At 40.2% G+C, this 24,764-nt stretch overlaps 1 protein-coding gene across 15 annotated transcripts in view; it reads left to right on the top strand.

Moving 5' to 3' along the window:
* The window catches only part of KIAA1217 (KIAA1217 ortholog), a 518,496-nt gene that overhangs the window by 230,605 nt on the left and 263,127 nt on the right, over window positions 1–24,764 (top strand). Inside the window, exon 1 of one of the 15 annotated variants that reach the window (XM_034760250.1) lies at window positions 34–83. The exons of the other annotated variants lie outside the window; for them this stretch is intronic. The gene's annotated coding sequence lies outside the window, so the exon portion shown is untranslated. Of the gene's footprint in view, window positions 1–33; window positions 84–24,764 lie in introns of those variants that run through there. 15 annotated transcript variants of the gene reach the window in all.

Here is a 24,764-nt window from a genome sequence, read left to right as displayed (position 1 = left end):
TCCCGCCCCCCTCTCCCTCTGCTTCCTAGATAAACAATTGGTAAACTTTCTGACAGAGAAAGTAGCAGTCTGTCTTCCTTTAGGTAAGAATTCTATTCTGTTTACCTCACTGGCTTAAATGCATTGTAAATACTATAAAATAGGCTTTTTCTGGCCTTTGGACCTTAATCCTTTTTTCTATTTTTCTTGTTCTTTATCTAAGTGTGTCTTTAATACTATGAGACTGCAGTGAATATTTCTTATTGACAGCAGAAAACCCCATATTATATTAAACGCGTCTGTTTAAGTTTTCTGGTAACTTGCTAAGAACACATCTCCTTTATTTATTTATGTCTTTTATTAATAAATAAATACATAAATTCTTTGATGTACCTTAATGGCACAGTTTACAAGATTGGTTGAGCCAGGATCTAGTAAAGGACATAATTGAAATATATTTTCACTGCTTTAAATTGCAGTTTTTATATAGGATTTTAGGTGCAGCCTATATCTTGTATTTAGTTGTGTTGGCATTTAGCACAATATTTAGAAAATCCTAGATTTTAGTATGGAAATCAAATTAGCCTGAGGTGTTACCTTTTTTTCTCACATGAAATAATCATAATCTGAATTGATGTGTACCATATTTTATTGAGGTTACAAGAGAGACAAATGTTGCCAATGTTAAATAAAGTACAACCAAGTATCAGCCTAGGATAAGGCTTCAGCATATCAGTGAATGTTTGTACTTTGAGTCCATTTGGTAGTAGCATTCATGCAAAACAGATAGCTGGTAGTCGCACATTGTCAAGTCATTTCTGCTGTCTCTTTGACTTGTCCTAGAAGTATGCTCTGTTTTATTTCCTTGCTCTTTAGTGGAAGATTTCTTACTTTGTCAGATAATTTGAGGAAGTATCTTTTCTGTATTTCTTCATACTTTCTACACCACGGGGAAAATATTTTTCAGTTGCAACTCTCTCCCCTTCGTCACATTGATAATAGTGCGGTTCTTTCTGGGTTGCCTGTATATTTTGTTTCTCTACATTTCTGTTTCTAGTTTATCACTGCCTCTGTGTTTGGTGAGCATCTGCCTATACTCTGCATTTTCCCATTTTAAAAAGTAGTTGTTAGAATGACGCTTTGATTCAGGGATCAACTTCAATTTAGCATGTTGTTCTCAAAGTATCTTAGATTTCAGTTGGTCAAATTGTCATATATCTATATATGGAGGGTTGTCTTCACAGGTGGTGCCCTCCTTCTCCCCATGGATTCGTTACCAGTATTCGTACAAAAGATACGAATTGTTCCATATAGTCTTCTCAGGCTGGCCCTGATTCCCTCATAGCACAGCTCTAGTGGAGCTGGAAAAGGTGAATACCAGGGCAGAGATACAGAGCCGCTCCACAGATGACCGTGGCTTACACCAGATCCCACATCTCCTGGGTTACACCAGATTTGCAAATGTGCCCTGTGGCTCTCTCTGCTAGGGAACAAGAGAAGTTATCATATAATGTGGGGGCATCTCCATTAGAAGATCCTCATGGATATTTGTTCCTCCAGAGGCCCCTTCTTCATCTTTTAACACAGGAGAGGATTTAGAGGAATGGGGGGAGAGAGACTAAAATGCTGATCATTATGTGCATTGCTTGTAGGGGTTCAAGCCTATTTTTCTGTTACTAGACACAACGAATTGCTAGTTGATGTGAAATGTTACATTTTCCTGTAGAACTGGACAGCTGTGTATGCTCAGACATAAAGATGAATATTGACCACAGTAAAGAGTCCAGTAGATTGTTTAGGGGTTGACTGGGTTTCCACATCACTGCATTCTTAAAATCAAGGCTCCTCTGGATTGTGTAGTTCACATGTTAAAGCCAGCTGTTAAAAGGGTTGTGGAACATATTTTCTTGCTTTGCCCTGCAGTGAGACCTTCTTTGAGCAGGGTTAGTACACAGTGGTAAAAAGACCGGAGTCCTTTGTTTATTAACCATTCTTGCTCATGCAGTAGTGGGAGGCTTTAGTTGACCGTGTCGATGCAGCTGTTTTGGCTTAATTTAATGTTTGTTTAACATTCTGGAGATGAGGCAATCTCTCCCTTATTACCCTTCATAAACTGTTGCTGGATTATTTATCAGGACTGATTTATAAGAGTACAGTTGTATACATCCACAGGTCAGGGAAGACTGACTTCCTTATTAAAACTGATCTCAACAAAGACCTTTTCTGGAACTGAGAGGAAAGGAGAGTAAGCACTGTGCCATAACTTCATGCTTCTGCAGTTGTGAAGTGTTTTGGAAACAGTTTGTTCAAAGCTCAGAGATCTTCTTTCTTAAGTTCTGTTGCTATGCTAACTTGTAGAGAAGCTGCAGCCAAAAACGTATGTGTGTGTGGTGTTCCTGCCAGTGGATGAGTGTAGGGTTGAAATTAGCTTCCTGTTGCTGTTGAAAGCTAACTTGAAAAGGAAGACTTATTGAAGTCCATGTCGAGAATAGTCTAAAAAGGAGGAAATTCACTTTTTCTTGCTGATAGCTGGGGCAGAAGGCTTTGTTGGAGAAGGATGATAGTTAAGTAAGTTAAAAGTTCAGTATGTAGCTTTTGATTCTGTGCAGCTTGATTTTATCTGCAAATTAAGCTGCCTGAGCTGTAAATCTAAAACGATTTACCTGCTTTCTTGGGGGAAGGGGCGTGGCAAATACTGTGTATAATTACAGTGAACTCAGTAGAAAAACGGTCTGGGGATCTGGGAATGATGTAATATTTTATGAAAAAAAATACACCTATTGCACATTAATGTAAAACATCAAGACAGGCTGCCTAGGTGCTTGGCTGAGACATTTGGAATACGCTTCAATATCCAGGAGCCAGGATGAAAGGAGACCAGTACTATCAGTACTCTGCACCTATAACATCCACATTCTTCTTAGATTGTTCAGATTCTTTTTGGGTGCCTTGGTGAGTCAGATGGTTCTGTTCAAATATCTATTAAAGAGTCAATGCAATATACCCATCCCTCTAAGCAAGCCCAGGATAACTGATTGGATGTGACCTTATTAAAGTTAGTGTTCACATAGCTATACTTTTCTCTTAGCTTAATTGAAAACCAGCAAGATGATACATGAATAAATATTTGTTGACCTTATTCAGAAACATCTGTCCTAATGGCATAAGCAATTTGTACTGTTTTCAGTGTGAGCAGGTAAACAGCTTGGGTAAAAATCAGAACAGGTTCAAAATCCCATGCAGTCAGTTCTGCATTCCTCCTTGCCTCCTGGTATGACATTTGCTTTCATCCCTGTGACTTTATCATTAATTGTTCTCTGTGTCTGTCTGTCTCACTCACTCACATGCACGCACGCACACACACACTATGAAGTCTGCCCCACAGAGTTTAAACTCTGGGAAGTATAAGTTTGCTACACCTTTGAAGGTGCCAGGGTTTTTTAGTGTGGGGATCTTTTTATTTTTTCGGGTTGCAGCAGAATAAATAAATAAAACAAATAAGAAAAAGTGAGATTGAAAAAACAAACTAGGCCAGGTAATTTATCAAAACATCCTCTGACATTGCCTTCAAGCTGCCAGTGTTTATTTTACACATTGAAGCTGCTCTTATGCGCCAGTGTGCCGGCCTCTGACATTTATCACCGTTCGCACGTGTTAGCCAGCAAAAGGAGTTGTTTCTTCTCCCACCTCCCCCAATAAACTAAAACCAAGCATGGCTGACAAGACTTTTTTTTTTAATCTTGCACATCAAACAGCTTCTTTCAAAGGCTGCTGTAGCATGTGTGCCTATGTCAGAGACTATTTGTGCTATAGTTATTAGACAGATACAGGTTCATTCATGTGGACACTGAACAAGACTTATGACTGAATTTGTTTAGATGGGAACTAAACATTTTACTAAGAAGGGATTATTATACTTCATTTCCATATCAATGTTTCTCAAATGCTGCCACCGTGGCTGCATGCGGCCACCAGGGGCTTTTCTTGCAGTCACAGCCTCCTGGGCTGTGATTGGGGGAAGGGGGTAAAGTAGCGGCCCCTCCCCTCCCTGTTGCTCCTGGATGCACTGCCTTGATGTTAGTTGCTGGGGCCACCAACAGGGGTTGGGCCCCGCCCCCCTCTGGAGACACCTGGGGCACAACACTGGAGGACAGGCAGCTAGTGATTTCCCCATCTTCCCAGTGGTGGTGGAGCTCAGGCTTTGGGGTTCAGCCTTGGGGTGGCAGGCTCTGGCCATGGGGCTTCAGGTTCCATCCTCAGGCTCCGGCTGCGTGATGATAGGTTCCAGGCTCCAGCCACATGGCTTCAGGCTCCATTCCCAGGCCCCATCCGCTGGCCATGGGGCTTCAGGCTCTGGCTATGGGGCTTCAGGCTCCAGCTCCCTGATGCTTCCCTGGGTCCCCACCCATCCCCATCCCTGGCCCCTCTTGCCTCCCCCAACCCCTCACCCGGAGCTTAATTTGTCCCTAGGTTTGCCAGGGCTGAGTAAGTCTGCTGTGAAAAGTGATACTTGTATGTTTGTTAATATCACTTTTCACAATGGACTTGCTAGCTAGCAATAAATAAATTACTATGATTTGGACATGTGTATGTGCATATTTATTTGGTTTTCCTAAAGCTAATTAAGTGTTTTAGGAAAAAGTGTGAGAGCGGTCACCAGCAAGAATTGGTGGCCGCACTCTGAGGCCACCAAAAAATTTGTCCTGAGAACCCCTGCCTAGATTCACAGATTCCAAGGCCAGAAAGTTCCATTCTGATCATCTAGTCTGACCTCCTGTATAACAAAAGCTATAGAACTTCCCCAAAATAATTCCTAGAGCATGTCTTTTAGAAAAACATCCAATCTTGATTTGAAAATTGCCAGTGATGGAGAATCCATCAGGACTCTTGGTTCCAATGGGTATTTACTTTCACTGTTAAAAATTTACACCTTATTTCCAGTCTGAATTTGTCTAGCTTCAACATCCAGTCATAAGCTCTTCTTATACTTTTGTCTGCTAGACAAGAGCCCATTACCAAATATTTGTTCCCCATGTAGGTACTTATCGACTGATCAGGTTACCCCTTAACCTTCTCTTTGTTAAACTAAGTAGATTGAGCTTCTCGAGTTTATCACTATTAAGGCAGGTTTCTAATCCTTTAATCATTCTTGTGGCTGTTTTCTGTGCATTCATGGATAGCATCCAGAAGCCCCTGTCAGGATATAGGACCCCATCATGCTAGGTGCTGTACAAATGCAAAGGTGCTCTCAGTCCCTGCTTGCAGGAGTTTGTAATCTATCTGCAGGTAAGCAACATAGAGAATTGTATGGTGTAATTTTATATAACATAAAATAGATTTGATCAATGTTTAATAATGAATAAACAACCTAGACTAGACCAGACTCTCTTCCAACTATATGAGTTTAGAAAACTTTTCAAATGTCTAGTAAAGCAGATGTTGCAATTTATAGTTTGAAGATTTACTTTGCCCTACTTTTCAGTTTGCTGTATTTTTCTTTATATTGAAATACTAAAAGCATAAAATCCAAAACAATCTTGCAAGCCAAAATCCCAGATTTCAACTCTTGAATCAAGTAAGAGCCAAATTCCATACTTTCAGAGAGCAGCAATGCTCTCTTAATCCTTTGAGTCATCAAAGAAAATTGGCGATCAATTCTCAGTACTTTAATAGGATCATAAAGCCTTTTAAAAATATATTAGACATTGCCAAATATAAAATCAGTTAACTTGTTTTTATAGAAATGGGATGGTTACCATGCTGCCTATGAAACAATAAAATTGTGATGCAGTCTTTGTGCTGGTAAACAAGCTTTCATAAATGGTTTATTTAAGTGGTTATTTTTTATCATGCCATAACTGTGCATTATGATAAAAACATAAAAAGTCCCTACCCCTCTCCAAACAGAATATATACCTTGTGTACAGAATCCAAATTTGTCTCCTTTGTTTTTATTTTTGATTTAAGAAAACCGCCATAAAACAGAAATGTCAACCTAAGCTTTCGCCCCAATCTTGGCTGTTCATAGGCTTTCCCTGCCAAATCTCTGGTTCCTGACTGTAGTTTCCACTGCCTCAAAGGACACTCCCTCCTTTTATTCTCCAAATTGGTGCTGTTTGGACTCTCACACCTGATCTAACACCAGAGTTTGTCTGCAAAATACTTTGACCTCTGTATGTGTGTATATATATATATCTCCTCAATATTTATTCCACTCTGTATGCATCCAAAGAAGTGGGCTGTAGTCCACGAAAGCTTATGCTCTAATAAATTTGTTAGTCTCTAAGGTGCCACAAGTACTCCTGTTCTTTTTAAGTGTAAGAGTGACAGACCCTGGCTGTCAGCAGGGGGATCGAACCTGGGACCTCTGGAGCTTAGTGCACGAGCTTCTACCACGTGAGCTAAAAGCCAACTGCCTCTTAACTAAAACTGTAGAGCAGACTCATTTAACTCTCTCTAAGTGGTCTCAGTGCCACTAGAGGGGACAGTGCACCACACCCAGAATGCATGTGGGTTACATACTTCCCCTAGCTGAGGAAGTGCGTCCCAAGCTTCAGAGACTTCCCATTTGAAATCCCGGATGAGCCCCCACTTGTAACGCCGACAGACCCCGGTCATCGAGCGGGATCAAACCGAGGACCTGTGGAGCTTAGTGCATGAGCCTCTACTGCATGAGCTAAAAGTCAACTGTCTATTAGCTAAGGCTGTGTAGCAGACTCATTTAACTCTCTCTAAGCAGTCTTGGTGCCACTAGATGGGACAGAACACCACTCCCACAAAGTGTGTGGGTTACACAAGCATCTAGCATCAGGATGACTGAAGTGTACTTTCCAAAACCTGCCATCCTATTATAGGCAAGTGTAAAACAAGGTTAAAATAAAAAATAAAAAAAATAAAATTAGACTGCACCAACAGTCCAACAATCTAAAGTAAGTTTGCTGTGATTTTAAAAATATTTAGTAATGTTTTAATTTCATTTGTACTGCTGTTTCAAAACTGGGATGCATTAGAGCAGAAGCTTGCAAACTGAAGTCTGTGGAGCATTTGCTGGACGTCCATGGAGAACAGGCTGGTCACATGTGCTGGCTCATTCCCCTTTTTTCCAACTGAGTGCACCAGAAAAGATGGGAAAATGGAGATGAAACAAATACTTACTGAATTAAAGAGCACTACAAATATATTCAGTATTTTCCTAATGTTACTTTTCCATATAAATAATTGCTGTAGTTGCTACACGGGTGTTATGAGATTGCAAAAAGGTAGCCAGACATACTCTTTCTCACTCTATTAAAGATGTTGTTGATGTTATGGAAGGTTTGAGAACTTCTACATTAGAGCTCTTGTTTAGATTTCATAATCTTGCAGAAAATGTTTATTATTTTGACATTAAGGAGACACAATCCAACAGTGATGCTCTAATTATAGTTATTAGCCAGCTTTCTTATTTTGACCTTCTAAACTGAAAGAACATCTTTTCTTTTGTTTAGGCTAAAAAAAACAATTAAAAAATTGAGTTAAATTGGACATGCTATTTCTCAATTATGAGACTTTGAAAAGTTGGTGTTTTTCACCTTCTGAAAATTGTTCTAACATTAAGTTGTCCATTTATAACTCAAGAATGGCTTTATCTAAAAGTTTCAAATCTGTTCTGTATTTTAATCCTCAAGGAGAACTAACACATAGGATTGATTCTACCACGGCAAAAGGTTTCCAATAATTTCCGGCATTAGAGGTGTTGATGTGGACAGTGGCAAATGAGAACAAACACAGGGATGGATTTTAAGGGGCAGGACACAAATTTATTAAACTTAACACAGGGGAGGACTCTCCCCATCACCCAGACTCTCAAGTACCAGGCATTTTAAATGGTTCCAGTGAACAGGTTACAGGGCTCCTACCATAAAAATAACTGGAGATAGAGTCTATTTAACTTACCCCTAGGACTCGGCTTGTTCTTCTGAGTCCTACCACTCACAAATACCACATGGGTGACAGGGGGTACTAAAAGGAGGGACCTCAACCTGTGAAGGTCACAAAGTCTTCTCCTATCCCGTGAGCACAAGGCCCATCATTAAAATCTCAAGTCTTTTACTTTTGGAGCCATTGCTTTTAACTGCACTGGAAACCAGCTGCAAGTTGTGACAAACTAACACCCTTACCAAGTACTATCACTAATTATTAAATGCTGTGAGGATAGAAAAAAACTGTGCAGGCCTCTGCCAATTTGGCCCCTATAGGAAGCAAAAATTCCTTCCTGACCCCAAAACAGGCGACTGGTCAGGCGATGTGCAGCATCTCCAGAACACAGTCCGAGGCTATTTGTACAGGGTGGGGTTGCTGGAATGGAGCAAAAAGAGACTCCACATGGCTTGCGCTAGGGCTTAAATTAATGAAAGAAGGGGACTTCCTTCTTCCCCAAGCCAGCCAATGAGTTGCTAGAACCTGAGGCTGTCCCAGTTGCTGCCGGGTCCATCAAGTTTCCCACCCATTGAGGCAGGTGAATGGCAATTTCTATGTGTGAGCTCACTTCAGTGAAAGGTCTGGTGAATCTCTCTGCTTTTACACCATCTAACCTAAGATTTCATTAAAAATATGAAAGACTCTGGCTCTTTCAATTTAAAAAAATAGCTTAAAACCCCCCTGCTTGCCAGGCTTGGGTGTCCATAGTGGTGATTTTTCCAACCCCTAAAATTATTCATAGTGATTTTTAAATGAAAAATCTCAGCATTTTCCCTCCTACTTTATTAGTCAGTGGGCAGAACAAACAATATAAATGTAGCTGAAAGAGCTACCTTAGACCCTAGAGAGAGATTATGCCATCTACTAAGTGCAGGGTATACGGATACAACAAAATGGATGTGGAATAGAGCTATATTGAAGTCGGACAACAATATCAGAAGCCATTAAGGTACAATAGATGGATGGTAAGTAAATTATACAGATAGAGGATTGATGGAAGCAAGAACAGCATGAACAATGCTATTTTAGTATTTAAATACATTTCTAGGATTAATTTTTTTAAAAAGATTATTTTCTTCACTAGGTGAATGTTACAAGAATCATATTGCAGATGAACTATAATGGCTCTTCAGGAGACAGTATGGTCTACCATATGGCTAATAGGTGGTCCAGTGGTTCAAAATTCACATTTATAAAAATTTATTTGAAATAACAAACGATTTATTTTACATTATCTTAGAGTACAAGCCAAAAAAATCATAGTTTAGTATCTGGCCTCTATTGTGTATTCAAAGATGGGACACCGTCTAATGATGCTACCCAGCTACATAAAATTTTGCCTTGATTGTGGAGATTTGACCTGAACTAATAATTTATCTGGTTACAAACTCTTAGCAACATTTTAATGTTGTAGTTTTGAAGTGAATTCTAATGTACTTTCAGCAACTTTTGAGTGGTGAAAAAATCACCTAATTCCTATAAAAATATATTTAATTAAAGTCACGCATTGTATGAAGCCCTATGAAAATGTGGTTTTGATAAGTGTCTAAATGTGTGACAGACTTTTCAACCTTTTGAAAAATCAAAATGGCTTTCTAGTCACTTCTTCATTTCCTGATAAATTTAAAAATGTGGGGATGAAAAATGACTATCACACGATTCCACATCAATGGCTGGATTTTAACAATAGTTCCTTAGGAAAAGACTATGTAAATAGCAAAACACACCAGTATGACTTTGCGAAGTAGTACCATATGTTGGTTGATTAACAAGTTGTTGGGATATTAGAAGCTCTTGGCTGCTAGGAAGAAGGAGCATCTGTTTTCTAAGTCCTTTATCTAATATGTTTGAAGACTTTGCCAGGTTTAAGCTTTTTCTGCATATCAGACATAAATTCCTTGAGTATTTTTCCTTCCGTAGGCAACTCTACTGTGCTCTTGGGATTTAAACTGATCCACATCTCTGAAAAGCAAATGAAGTAAGGTTAAAACATGATATGAAATATATAAGGAATAACTCATGTGCAATTCAAAACTGTTTTTTTGCATTATGTTGTATCTGCCATTATATTTGATGCTTGATTAAAAACTTTTATCCTCAACCAGTGAAGAATGACTGTATCCAAAGAAAGCAATAACAATAGCTGAATATCTCTTCAATGGTTAGATCTTCATGGTTCATATTGAGGGCATTACGGGTGGTGTTTGAAAATGAAATATGCATCATAAATGCGAGTACAAGAACTACTTCTGGGGGAATTCTGCATCAAAAAATTAAAAATTCTGCACACAGTATTTTAAAATTCTGCAAATGTTATTTGTCATACTAACACTATATAATTTTGCCAGTCTCAATTATTTTGGTAATTTACTTCAAAATACTCATCAGCAAGTATGGCTGTAACAATACAGACACACACACAAAAAATCCCTCAGGTGTAGAGAGTTAATTATATATGTTGGGAAAATAACACAGCGGGGAACAGACTATCCAACAAATTCTTGGACTGCATTGGAGACAACTTTTTATTTCAGAAGGTTGAAAAAGCTACTAGGGGGGAAGCTGTTCTAGACTTGATTTTAACAAATAGGGAGGAACTCGTTGAGAATGTGAAAGTAGAAGGCAGCCTGGGTGAAAGTGATCATGAAATCATAGAGTTTGCAATTCTAAGGAAGGGTAGAAGGGAGAACAGCAAAATAGAGACAATGGATTTCAGGAAGGCAGATTTTGGGAAGCTCAGAGAGCTGATAGGTAAGGTCCCATGGGAATCAAGACTGAGGGGAAAAACAACTGAGGAGAGTTGGCAGTTTTTCAAAGGGACACTATTAAGGGCCCAAAAGCAAGCTATTCCGCTGGTTAGGAAAGATAGAAAATGTGGCAAAAGACCACCTTGGCTTAACCACGAAATCTTGCACGATCTAAAAAATAAAAAGGAGTCATATAAAAAATGGAAACTAGGACAGATTACAAAGGATGAATATAGGCAAACAACACAGGAATGCAGGGGCAAGATTAGAAAGGCAAAGGCACAAAATGAACTCAAACTAGCTACAGGAATAAAAGGAAACAAGAAGACTTTTTATCAATACATTAGAAGCAAGAGGAAGACCAAAGACAGGGTAGGCCCACTGCTTAGTGAAGAGGGAGAAACAGTAACAGGAAACTTGGAAATGGCAGAGATGCTTAATGACTTCTTTGTTTCGGTCTTCACCGAGAAGTCTGAAGGAATGCCTAACATAGTGAATACTAATGGGAAGGGGGTAGGTTTAGCGGATAAAATAAAAAAAGAACATGTTAAAAATCACTTAGAAAAGTTAGATGCCTGCAAGTCACCCGGGCCTGATGAAATGCATCCTAGAATACTCAAGGAGCTAATAGAGGAGGTATCTGAGCCTCTAGCTATTATCTTTGGAAAGTCATGGGAGACGGGAGAGATTCCAGAAGACTGGAAAAGGGCAAATATAGTGCCCATCTATAAAAAGGGAAATAAAAACAACCCAGGTAACTACAGACCAGTTAGTTTAACTTCTGTGCCAGGGAAGATAATGGAGCAAGTAATTAAGGAAATCATCTGCCAACACTTGGAAGGTAGTAAGGTGATAGGGAATAGCCAGCATGGATTTGTGAAGAACAAATCATGTCAAACCAATCTGCTAGCTTTCTTTGATAGGATAACGAGCCTTGTGGATAAGGGTGAAGCGGTGGATGTGGTATACCTAGACTTTAGTAAGGCATTTGATACGGTCTCGCATGATATTCTTATCGATAAACTAGGCAAATACAAATTAGATGGGGCTAATATAAGGTGGGTGCATAACTGGCTGGATAACCGTACTCAGAGAGTTGTTATTAATGGTTCCCAATCCTGCTGGAAAGGTGTAACGAGTGGGGTACTGCAGGGGTCTGTTCTGGGACCGGCTCTGTTCAATATCTTCATCAACGACTTAGATATTGGCATAGAAAGTACGCTTATTAAGTTTGCGGATGATACCAAACTGGGAGGGATTGCAACTACTTTGGAGGACCGGGTCATAATTCAAAATGATCTGGACAAATTGGAGAAATGGTCTGAGTTAAACAGGATGAAGTTTAACAAAGACAAATGCAAAGTGCTCCACTTAGGAAGGAAAAATCAATTTCACACATACAGAATGGGAAAAGACTGTCTAGGAAGGAGTACGGCAGAAAGGGATCTAGGGGTTATAGTGGACCACAAGCTAAATATGAGTCAACAGTGTGATGCTGTTGCTAAAAAAGCAAACATGATTCTGGGATGTATTAACAGGTGTGTTGTGAGCAAGACACGAGAAGTCATTCTTCCGCTCTACTCTGCTCTGGTTAGGCCTCAGCTGGAGTATTGTGTCCAGTTCTGGGCGCCGCATTTTAAAAAAGATGTGGAGAAATTGGAAAGGGTCCAAAGAAGAGCAACAAGAATGATTAAAGGTCTTGAGAACATGACCTATGAAGGAAGGCTGAAAGAATTGGGTTTTTTTAGTTTGGAAAAGAGAAGACTGAGAGGGGACATGATAGCAGTTTTCAGGTATCTAAAAGGGTGTCATAAGGAGGAGGGAGAGAACTTGTTCACCTTAGCCTCTAAGGATAGAACCAGAAACAATGGGTTTAAACTGCAGCAAGGGAGGTCTAGGTTGGACATTAGGAAAAAGTTCCTAACTGTCAGGGTGGTTAAACACTGGAACAAATTGCCTAGGGAGGTTGTGGAATCTCCGTCTCTGGAGATATTTAAGAGTAGGTTAGATAAATGTCTATTAGGGATGGTCTAGGCAGTATTTGGTCCTGCCATGCGGGCAGGGGACTGGACTCGATGACCTCTCGAGGTCCCTTCCAGTCCTATAATCTATGAATCTATGAATTAAATCCCTATGACAATCCAGTTCCTGCTTCTCTGCCCCCTCCCCTCCAGAGCCCAGCTGTGCCCCTCTGCAGCCCAGACACTTAGAGACCCTATCGTCCTAGAGCCCAGGGGTTCAGAGGGAGAAACAGCCTGAAGCTGGGTCCTGGGCTTGCATGGAGTTTCCTGCTCACTGTTGCCTCCTTCCTTCAGGCCATGCTGGGAACTACAGCTTATGGAAACCCTCCAGTTCCCTCTCCCTCCCACTCTCCCTGGCCTTGTCTTCTATTTGTGAGCTGGGCTCTGCAACATCTCTGCAGCCCATTTCGGTGCGGGGGGTAAGGAAATTCTGTGAGCCCAGCATTAATTTCTGCAAAATTCTGCATTGTGCAGTGGCGCAGAATTCCCCCAGGAGTAAAGAACAAATGATATGAGGAAGTGTCTGCTGTAATACAGTGAAATTCACCCCTGTAGAGAAGCCAGACACAAGGCCTTAATCACATAACCAAGTAACCAAGATCATTGGACATAAGTGGTTCATAGATCTTGTGCTGGCTTTCCACACAGGGGTGAATTCTACCCTTAGTGCCTAGCTAGGGTTGGAAGTTGGATGAGGGTGAGCTAGCTGAGGCTGAAACCTGAGAAGATACAGAGGATGCTAGGGAACAGGGAGGGGAGGTATTCTAAAGTTGTCATGCCCCCTTATAGAGAAGTTTTGACCTTCCTTTGCTCAAGAAGATGACAATTTGAGGGTAAGCTATTGGATTCCACGTCTATATCAGTTATTCCAGAGTGACCATGCCTAGGAGTTATCCAGGTTTCTATTCAGGATCTTGCCTTAACATTCAGTGCCTCTGTGACTTCAAGACTAGATCATTGCAATGCCTTTTACTTGGGGCTGTCTCCGAAGGCCATTGGGAAGCTAGGGCTGGAGCAGAATTTGGTTGTCTGTTAGATGGTGTAGGAAACAAGGAATATATCACAGTAACTCTCTAGGAATTGGTGTTCTCTGGAATTCCTCTCCCCTACTGGTCTGACAGAACTTGAGCTTGTTGGCCTTTAGACTGAATGAAGTGCTAGGCTTTTTTTTAATTTAATTTTTTTTCCATTCAGCATATAAACTGAAAAACAGAAAGAAAAGTTTTCTGAGCATGTGTTAGAGTGGGAGGTCAGGTTTGTGGGGATGGTTTATTTTGGGAGAATATTTTTCCTGTTGGTTTCTGATGTAATTTTTTTTTATTGGATTGTGGATGCTCTCAGAGACATGTTAGAAAAGCTCAGTTTATAAATACAGGCAGTGAAACAGCTCTAGGAAACTGGCTGTCGGCGCGCAACATGTCTCTATGTCTCTCTCTCTCTTGGAACCAACTCTTTTTCTGTCTGCTTTGATGTATCTTGAGACACCCCTTGCCTTGTGTAACTCTGCAATAATGTCATCTGTGATCATCATTTCAGGAGATCTGTTTTTATTGCTGAGTAACTCAATTAGAGAAACTTGTCATTCAGTCTAAACAATCTAAGCTCTTTGAAGTGAGGACTCTGTCTTCACTTGATTTTGTAAAATGCCATGAACCTCTATGACATTATCTCAGTAATAAATAATCACCTCTCTGCAAAGCCCATTTATGTGGAGGGGGGCAGATGTTTCCAGCCCCACAAGGAAACTGCTAAACATTAATATGAAGCTGAGATGTATTCCATCCAGTAGAGGGCAGTATTACACAAGTTGACAAGCCATGGTGCTGAGTTTCTGGAAGGCATGCAGTGATACAGTTCACAGCACAGCTTTCTGCATAGTTAATAGCCAGAGGGGGAAATGGTAGAATATAGTTTAGTTTTATGTAAGCTTTCTTTTGTGTTTTTGGAGATGAGGAGAAATATTCATCAAAAAGATTCTTGGTCTTGAAACAACTCTGGGGTTTTTGGGTATTATTATTATGGCTGAAATCTGACATCTTTGTTCAGCTGATTTCCCCTTATTTCCATTAGAGTGCTGTAAATTGAAGCTGCAAAGGAAGCTTTAAAGCAGACAATGGATGGAGGCCAACATATTATCTCTGAGTGCTTTGGGACTTTCCAGGATAGGAGATTTTTGTTTGTTTTTGTAAAGAAGTGTATTTTATTGGCAGCAACTAAAAAGTGATACCATCAGAATTAGTACACAACAAAAGAGAGGGGATCAACATTAAACCAAATAAAATGTGAATTAATTCCCTTCACTCCTTGTGTAGCACTTACACCATTTTCTGCTTAAACTGCAGTTGCCTGCGATTGGTGGTAGGTTTTGTTGTGTGTCATGGAAAGTCATTTTGACAGTCTGCTGCTTTCAGGTTTTTCAGTATTCTATATTTTCAAGATCCAAGATAGAGACTAGATATATCCTTTTGTCCTCAAAGCAGGAAAGAACTGTATGGATCTGGTAAGTGTCAGCCTTGGGGAAATGGCATGGAGTTAGTGTGTAAGCAGACATAGCTGTGAAAAAAAGTACAGGGAAAAATGGCTAGCTTGAAGGCCTGGTAGGAGCATGCGGACAGCAGATGTGGATCCCAAGGTATGTCTTCACTGCAAAGAGGGTTTTTATTAAATCAGCTTAGCTAAACTGAATTAGCTAACACTGGTTAAAATAGCCGTGAAGACGTGACAATTCAGCTTTTAACTTGGGTGAGCAGCTTGCGTTAAAGCCTATAGCGTTGTCTACAGTTGCATTCAAGCTGCTAACTGGAGTTAAGAGCTGAGTTGCTGTGTCTTTACAGCTATTTTAACCAGTGTTAGCTAATTCAGTTTAGCTAACCTGAGTTAAAAAACAAAATATCTTTTTTGCAGAGAGAAGCTGGCATTCCCAACCTTATGACCTTACTGGCTTGTCTTCACAGCAACATTTAGTTTGAGTTACTACACTTGAACTAGCCTACTTGGAGTGACTGGATTAGCAGCTGAAGAGTTGTACTAACTCAAGTCTGCAGCCTGCAGCTGCGTTCCCAGTGCACTACTAGCTCGAGTCAGCAGCACTGGAGCTTCAGTCCACGCCCCTTGACAGGCCAGCTAGCTCATGTTTAAAGCACCAGTGTTTAATTCAAGCTAGAGATTTTTGTGTGTGGAGGGAGTCAGTTTGGGGCAGCACTTGAGTTATACCTTGAACTAATTCTGCAGTGAAGACAAGCCCTAAGGCCCAACCCAACTTCCACCCCACCTGTGACCACCTCCTCCTCTTCATTTATCTACAAATGCCCATGAAACCCCTGGCCACTTCTTATCTTTCATCATCTCTTCAGTTGTGTGTGAAGCACTGTAGCTTCTGGTGACCCACTTTCACACTGGAGCTGGAAGGTGTCTGAGGAAGAAGGCAATGTCAGCAGCAAAATACATTTTAGAAAATGAACTGAGGGATGAGAAGACAAGCAGACAAGAGAACAAACTCACAAGCTGGCGGGAGGGAGTGGGGGGGTCAGGTGTGGTTATCTGGATGAGCAGTGACCTCTCTGATTCCATATGCTGTATAGGCCAAAGGGCTCTGCTGTACTCAGTGGGGGAAAGTAGCTTGAATGAAGTAGCTATTGAATGAAGTAGCTTGTGGAATCAGGGCCTAAGGACATATCTACAATGCCCTGTAGTTTGCACTAAGTCGGTATGAATAGCAGTGTGTACTCAGGACCTCTAAATGCATGCCTGCAGCATCCACATGGGAGAGTTACTGAACTATGGGGCAGTGTAGACATGCTCTTAGAGTGGAAGGGAGTACTGTCTTCACCTCCTTTAGCACAGTCCTGACAGTGAGTTTCTGAAGTGCTACAAACAGAAGTTTGAATGGGTTTCATGCTCCATTTTTTAAAGTCATGAGAGTAAATCTTTAAACGCTTCAGCTCCATCTGCTATTGGATTGGAAACAGAAATCCATACTAATGAGGTGAAGGTCCTACGGTCCTTGTAAATTCTCTGCTTTATGGTGATGATGGCATCCCTGGCATATGCTCCGGGTTGGATAGCTACACAAAGGATGGCTGGGAGTGCCTCCTCCTAGAAAGAAACATATTTTTAAAAAAGAATTAAGTTGATTTGTGCCTGTTTGTTGCAAAGCAAATTGGTATTAAAACAGTGAAATGCAATGGAAGTTGCAAAGCATTATATAGTAAATAGTGTGACCCTAAAAATGAAGGTCTTTTCAGGATCAAATGTATACATGGTTCTTTAGGAAAATGATATATGCTGGAGTCAGCAGATGTATCATATTGCAGTCTAAAAATACAGGGAAATGTTTCTGGTGTGTGGTGGTGGGCAAAATAACATTTTAAATATTTGTTTTAATGTACTACCCTAAAACATGAAGGCTTTACACCGCCCAGAGACTCTGCACCTCCCGATCCCCGTGCAAAGGTTTGAGATGGACAAGGGGCAGTACATTGCCCAATTGAGGGGTCAGTGATCTGATCTACCTTACTGCCCCTTCAGAATTAAATAATGCCTCAACTCTTAGGGGCAAGAGGGGAAGAGGTTTCTGAGCATAAGTTTCTCTAGCCAGCCCTTATGGGGATGTAAGCTCTCTAATTTTCCTCATATCTGCACTGTCAGTACTGCAGATGATGGCTAAACTGCTTTAGCGGGACCTCCTCTTTTTCCTGCAACCACATCCCCTGGTTCAGATCTGTGTTCAGATCTCCAGTGATCTCCAGCAGAGTGCAGGTTTGGCTGTTCTGAACACACAGCAGCATGCAGTCAATGCCATTGGAAGAAATGACATGGTTTGTAGGTTGTATCCATTTGAGGCTTTTAGGTATTTCTGCGAATAATCTCACAAACACTTCAGTTTCAGGTAGTAAAGAAATGGTGCTGTTGGGATTCTTGATCACATAAAATGATGTGATATGCACCACATTTTGGAAAGCAATCTTTAGTCACACTGATAAATGGATTGCAAATGTTCTTATCCCAGTAGATCCCATATTACCCTGGTTTGAGGAAACCATTATTTTTAAGATAAAGATGTCTATGCTGACAATAGGTCCCCACACACAATGTTCCATATTGGTCTGATGGCCTTCCCTATTAAGGTGGAAGTATATTACATAATCTCAGATATTAAACTCCCATCAGCTTCCTGCACGTCCGATAATTCAGTGTAAAGGGTTTTCTAAAGAACTTGAAAATCTGATGCTGATTTTCTGGATAGGCCTCTTTCAAGTCAGTCAGTCAGTCATAACATTGTTAGTAAAAGTTTCTTATTGTGCATAGTTGCTTAATAAAAGATTATTATTCTTTGTCCTTCCACAACCTCCAGACTAACAAAAACTTTCTTAGAAAGGGAATGGGGTAGTAAGTTAAAAATCTTGATAATGTAGTCTAGTTAATAGATTGATGTATTGATTAATGATTAATCTCTTAGACCGCAGCGGTCAATAAAAGTTCAGTCTTCTGAGGGCAACAGCACCAGGAATTTTATTATTGCCATCATCACAATGAGAGGCCCTAGAAGCACCCAAGAAACAATTGCAATTGATCACAAATCCACTAAGCAGATAGACAATCCCGTAAACAGTGAAATACAATAACATACAGAGAGCTAGTGCAAAGTATTTAGCCCTATGACTGGCATCACTCATATCTCCTACTGGTGAACCCCAGAGTGTCAGTCATTATCTTACTCTTCATTTTCATCATCGTTGTCATCATCACCCGGGGTTGTCATTCTGATGTCTCTCTGTGCATTGCCCCCCAGCACACAGGCTGGGCAACACCTTTTATCCAGAGTTATGCTTACCTCCACTGAGACTCAGACTCATGTGTAAAGAGTTCCAGCCCCTTTTTCCTAATCTGTACTTTCACAGCCCACTAATTTTGTGGTGCCCTGTTTTTCATAGGCTACCTCATTAGTTATGTTTTTACTCATTGACATTTATATCAAATAGTTACCATAACACAATATCAAGTTGAAATTCCCCAAGATGTTACTACTGGTCATCTTGTGATAGTAACTGAGACACTGCAATATATTGGCCAAAACTTCAGCAGTTAACACATCTTTTACTGGAATTTTGCAATTTTTGGATACAGGGTTATTGCTCAGTGAACTACACATGTCAACCTATTTCAGACCTAAGCCTTATGTGGCTAAGCTGAATATTTTATAGGCCTGAGGCCTGTAGGCCCTGTGTTACAACTTTAATTAATGCTTATAGTTCACCTCTATATCCTAAATATATTTGATATCTTTTATCCTTGGCTACAATAAGCTGAGGAACTAGGAAGCAAATTAATTCTGGGGAGAATTTCAGGGACAAAACATACGGTATTTCAAGAGTAAGAGCATGCATCTAGTTGTGTGTTCACAGTGGAACAAGAAATAAAAAGAGGATGGTAGAACAGAGCTTTCAACAAGCAATGCAAATTTAAGAAACTCTGTGTGTGTACACATTATACTCCTGATTATCTGAATAGCATGAGGGACATGGATTTTATTCAGGTAAGGGAGTTTAGATAATCGAGACGGCAGGAGCCATTTAGCAGTGGGTTGGCCTCTCTTATGACTTGGGGCTCATTTGTCTTCTCTCAGTCCTGGCTGGCTCTCTGCTCTGTCCGGGTCATTCACTCCTGTGACCGCAGGACTGCAGAATGCTCCCTGCACTGCCTCAGGGCCTGTGATACCCAGCCCTGCAAGGACAAGGTGCTAGGCAGAGAAGAGATCCCTGGTCAGGACTTGGCTCTGCCCCACCTGGACCACAGACTTCCCCGCACCTTGTGCCTGCAGGGATCAGAAGTCCTCTGCAGCTCCTCTGTCATGACCCTGCTCCCTCCCTCCCCTGACAGCGGGGTTGCAGAGGGCTCCCTTTGCTGCCAGGAGCCTTTCAGCAGCTGGGTGTCCTCCCCCAGGGCTGGAGGCTACTCATTCTCCTCATAGTCCTGGCCAGGGGTCTCTGCTGTATTATCTGAACTGCACATTATCCAAATCCCTTTCTTATCCCCCAGAATAAGACACATGGGAGACAAGGAAGGGAGTCAGATAATGCAGAGGTTTGGATAACAGCATTTTGGATAAACAAGAGTATTCTCTGTGTGTGTGCATTTACTATATCTCTGCTAAACAGTACCTATGGGAAACTGCTTTAGATTTGCAGTGTTTGCTTGAAGTGCTTTTTAAGCTAGTTGGGTTTGCTTATCACCTTAATTTACAAACAAAGTACATCACATGCAAGTGAGTGGTTAGGAGTGTGCTGTCACACACATGCTAGTGTTTACAGGTACAATCTTGTGTGCGGTAGCAGCATTTCCACAAAGCCATTTGAGTTTGCATTTCTGCAGGAGACTGAGAACATGTTTGTTTAAAAGAACTGCCATTTTATTTTTAAAGTTGGGATTTTTTTTTATCAATTTAATTTCCCTTCTGCCTGACTTACTTTGGCAGGGTTGGTGGGAAAGCAGAAATGCAGATTAGGTAACCTTTAAAGGAGATTATCTAAACTGCCAACTTTTTGGAACATGGAGTATTGATATGTGATTAAAGGGTTATGAATGTACAACCACTACTTACCACACTGAAGTCTTTTAATGATTTTATGATTTGAATGACTCTGAAGTGAAAGACCTGGAAGCCCTATTGCCAATCAATTCCCTGAATAGTCCAATCCCTGTGATTAAAAGTTTGAGTTGGGGAGGAGAAGTTACTTTTAGACACCTTTTTGAGTGGATGAGATTTCTCAAATAAGAGTTGATGATTTGAATCATCAGTGGGTGAACAAGTTACCTTCCCAAGAGCATTCCTCAAGACTGGATTCTGTTCTATTCTGTATAGATCCTTGTATTGACCACCATCAGTGCAGTATCTTTCAATAGTTTATTAAGTGACATGGCTAACATCTTTCATGTTTGGTTCATTCTTTCTTCTCATATCCTCTCCCCGGGGGGAGAATTGTGTGTGCAATGGTATTGATTTGTTTTGGTAGAGTTTGGGTTTTGAGTTGTTTTTTTTAAATGTACATGTTACTATGTGCTGATATTAGAGAAGGCAGGGCCAAAGAACAATGAGCTTTTTAGAGCTTCTGCTCTGTCCCATATGAAATAAGAAATGGGAGAGTTTGCACTTTAAATTCTCCTGCTACTTTGGTGACTCCATGGAATTGCTTGTTCCAGGTACTCCCAAAGGCAGCATTGCATTAAAGTTTTGTCACTTTTTATCTGACACAATGTGCTATGTAGAAATAACACAAATAGGATTCATTGTATTTATTATCTTACACTGACCTCTTCCACTTGTATCAGGCTTCACTTGTCCACCTGCAATGTGCTAATGGCTCCTTTGTGGATTATCACATACTGCTTTCTGGAGTCAGGAAGAAATGTTTACAGTTCCTATTTTAGCTCCTTCAAGAAAAAACATGAGTTATAAGTGGTGGCGCCTGTGGGGGTAAATTTGTGGTTTATTAAAAGCTGTGTCCGAGCCCACATGATTAGAAAAGAAGATAATGGCTGATTTTAAAAAATCAGCTGTTAGCTGCAGCTGCAGTTTTCAAAAGCTTTCCACCCCGTGTGGCTGCCTCACTTTTTTTTTTATATAACTTTCTTTTATTAAAAAAGAAGCTGAATTGCAAGAACATTGAACATCCCATGATTTAGCTTTTTTAATACATGAGCAATTTAAACTTTAAAATGATATGTCTACGAGCACAGGTACTAACAAAGATACATTATCGCAGGAGGAGGAAGCAGGATGAGATAAAAAATAAATGAAAAATTTAAAATACACTCTAAGTTTAAATACGTATCCCTATATTACACACTTTAAAAATAGATGGTGAATGGAAGGCTCTTAAATTGTCTGTAAGGAGATGAACTTTATGTTTATGGTTTATTGAGATGTCAGCTCCTCAATGAATTAAAATTAAAATTCACAGTTACTCATATTGGGCTTGAAAGGATTAGATTATCAGTAAAAGACAGTTAAATGTTGATTTGACCATACTCTCACAAATCAATGAAAAAATATTTCAGTCAATAATAATTACAATTTACAGATAGGCAAAGTAAGAAAAATCCTACTTTAAAGCTTAGTTTGATTAAAGGATATTTACTTGGTATATTTTGGCATGATGTTGAAATTTGTGAAAGTATTCGCCATGTACCTATTCTATCGCTCACCGCTGTCCCCCTTCCCGGGAGATCCTCCGTGGTCCTCGTGGAGCTCTGTGGATCACTCTAAATTTCCCCCTCCTCCCCTTTTATCCTATTGCCCTTCCACAAAAGCCCTACACAATAGGGAACCTTCCTTCCAATGGAGGAAAAATGGAAAATGGCACTTTCTAAGCCCCGTCAGTGCAGCTTAGTGCCTGAGGGAAGGGCCCATGACCACCTGGTATGAAGTATGCTTCCCATTCCCTGAGGGGCCCAGGGTCCTTCCTCCACAGTACTTCCTGTTCCAGCTGGTGAGGGAGTAGGATTCTGAGCTTGGGACCTGAGTTTATTTTCCCCACGTAGCAGTATATTGCACTCTTGGAAGACCACCCAGTTAGCCCTGCTGTATGCCAATGTTTTCAGAGGTAATTCCTGGTAATATATTCTTTCATGTTGATATATTGAATCTGAAAGTAAAGACAATTCTAAACACTGAACTGTTTTGGTATGTCTGAGCTGACTAGTTAAAATAGGTGGGTATCCCTAAAGATCAGAGATAGTAGCATTTAAACAGAATATGAGTACCTCTATTGTCAGCTGTGATTGCTTTCCCACTAATCAGCTAGTTTAATGATGGCATCAGTATACAGTGGGAAGGTTCAAAGGGCAATTTTTTTCTTTTGGAAGTTTACCGAAGGTGCAGAATGTGGGAGAAGCCATCAATATGTGTTTTTACAAGTAGGAAGGAGGTGCAGTAGCATTCTGTCCTTAGATGGAGTTCATGCACTCTAAGGAATACAAAGGGAACCTTTATAACTGAAAGCCTGTGGGACTGCATCTGTTTATATGAGGCCAGAATCTGCCCGTGACATTCCAGACTGGGTTAGAATCGGATCCTTATGGAATCAGATCTGTAAGAACGTGTTCTCCGAGTTTTTAATCTCCTTTCAAAAGTTTTATCCTCTTTTTCTGTCATTTGCAATGTATCATTCCGAGTAGGAATGAGACAGAAATTACAATAAAGACCAATTAAAATAATGTCCAACTTACCGACATTAAATCTAGCACAGTGTTGCTGAGTCTCATGATATTATCATGAGTCTTGCAATATTTAATATTTTTACTTAAAGGCCCAGCTCCTGGAGTCAAATGATTGCATGGGGATTGCATGATTCTCAGCTTTCATTTAAAAACAAAGTACATTTCTAGCCCTCCTGGTTGTGGGGAAAAGCTTGAAGATGTGGATCTAGTGCTCAGAAAGCAGAAGGCAGATAAAACACGGAAGCATATTAGCACAGTAGTTAGAACACGACTCATCTCTGTTTTGTTATTTTTGTATTTATTTTTTTTAAGTCCCAAGGGCCATCAAAGTACACTTTGTTTTATTAATTCAAGAGATATTCGTCAGGCTGTGCCTGAAGAAAAATGCCATCTTCTGACAATCTCATAACCTCCATGTGTTGTTCGTAAGAGCTGCATTAAACAGTCTGTCATGATTTTTTACGAATGGAATTGTAATTTATAGAGATGAACTCACTACCTTTGATCACCAGAGCATGTCTGCAAGTACTTTTGCAAACAGATCTTGCTGACATCAGTAAAGCCAGCATTAGCCTGTTTTTCAGAAATTGCCTGTTGTTCTAGCATTATCCAAAAGCTGGACCTTTAGAGCTCACCACAGCCTTGCAGTTCTTCCAAAAGGGAATGTTTCAAAACCGAAATCCTTTACTTTAGGGAAAAATAGAATTTGAAGATATAGCAGATGGATTTTAAAGTGACCTTCCCCTCCCCTGCTTTAAATGTGTACGTTGAAAAATACATAAAACAGTTTGCAAATGTTAGAGGTTACTTTTCCCTGCTTCCCCCAAGAACAACCCCACGCTGTGTTCCCTCCCACCCAGGGACAGCTTTTTATTTGATTAAACTGTACTTATTGCAGCTGCCAAGAACAAAAGGTCATTTTATTTCTACAGCCATTTGTTTGGTGTCTACAAAAGCAGAAGTTAACACTTCTGAATTGTGTACAGTAGAACTTCAGGGTTACGAACACCAGAGTTACAAACTGACCAGTAAACCACACACCTGATTTGGAACCAGAAGTACACAATCAGGCAATAGTAGAGACGGGGAAAAAAAAAAAAAAGCAAATACAGTACAGTACTGTGTTAAACGTAAACTACTAAAAAAGAAAAGGGAAAGCAAGCATTTTTCTTCTGCCTAGAAAAGTTTCAAAGCTGTATTAAATCAATGTTCAGTTGTAAACTTTTGAAAGAACAACCAAAATGTTTTGTTCAGAGTTGCAAACATTTCAGAGTTATGAACAACCTCCATTCCCGAGGTGTTTGTAACTCTGAGGTTCTATTGTATTTGTAAACTGAACTAGAGAAAACTCAGTTAAGCTGATGGGTGGGGAAAGATTGGAGAGATTGCAGCTCTCTCACATTTTGAGTACAGTGTTGTCCTGGTGGTGGCAGCAATGTAGCAATATAATCCTAGTTCAGAGTCATAAAAGTACATGAAGACAAGACCAAATTAAGGGTAGCCTTATGCTACAAAGATATTCATGTAATTTAATTATCTTAATTTAGCTTTGTTCTATTTTACAGTAAAAACAAAACCCTTATTACAGTACTTCAAAGTTTAGCTTTGTTGATGTTGTCCAGGCTTATTGAGGGAGATACAGCTAAGTAGGAAATAGAACATTTCTTATACTATGAGTTGTGTTAACTTTTGTTCAAGTCAAGTAGTAATGCTGATTCCTGATGACCAAAACCTTTTCTGTGACTAAACAAACAGCATGCACAAGTGTTTACTGTTTTTAAGGCTGCATCATTTGTTTCAAACACATGAAGGTTGAAGTGTGGGTTGAAAAAAATCTGTC

This window comes from Trachemys scripta, chromosome 2 (assembly GCF_013100865.1).
Source record: "Trachemys scripta elegans isolate TJP31775 chromosome 2, CAS_Tse_1.0, whole genome shotgun sequence".
NCBI lineage: Eukaryota > Metazoa > Chordata > Testudines > Emydidae > Trachemys > Trachemys scripta.
The sequence above is the reverse complement of the archived record's forward strand: the minus strand, read 5'-3'. Positions and strand labels throughout refer to the sequence as shown.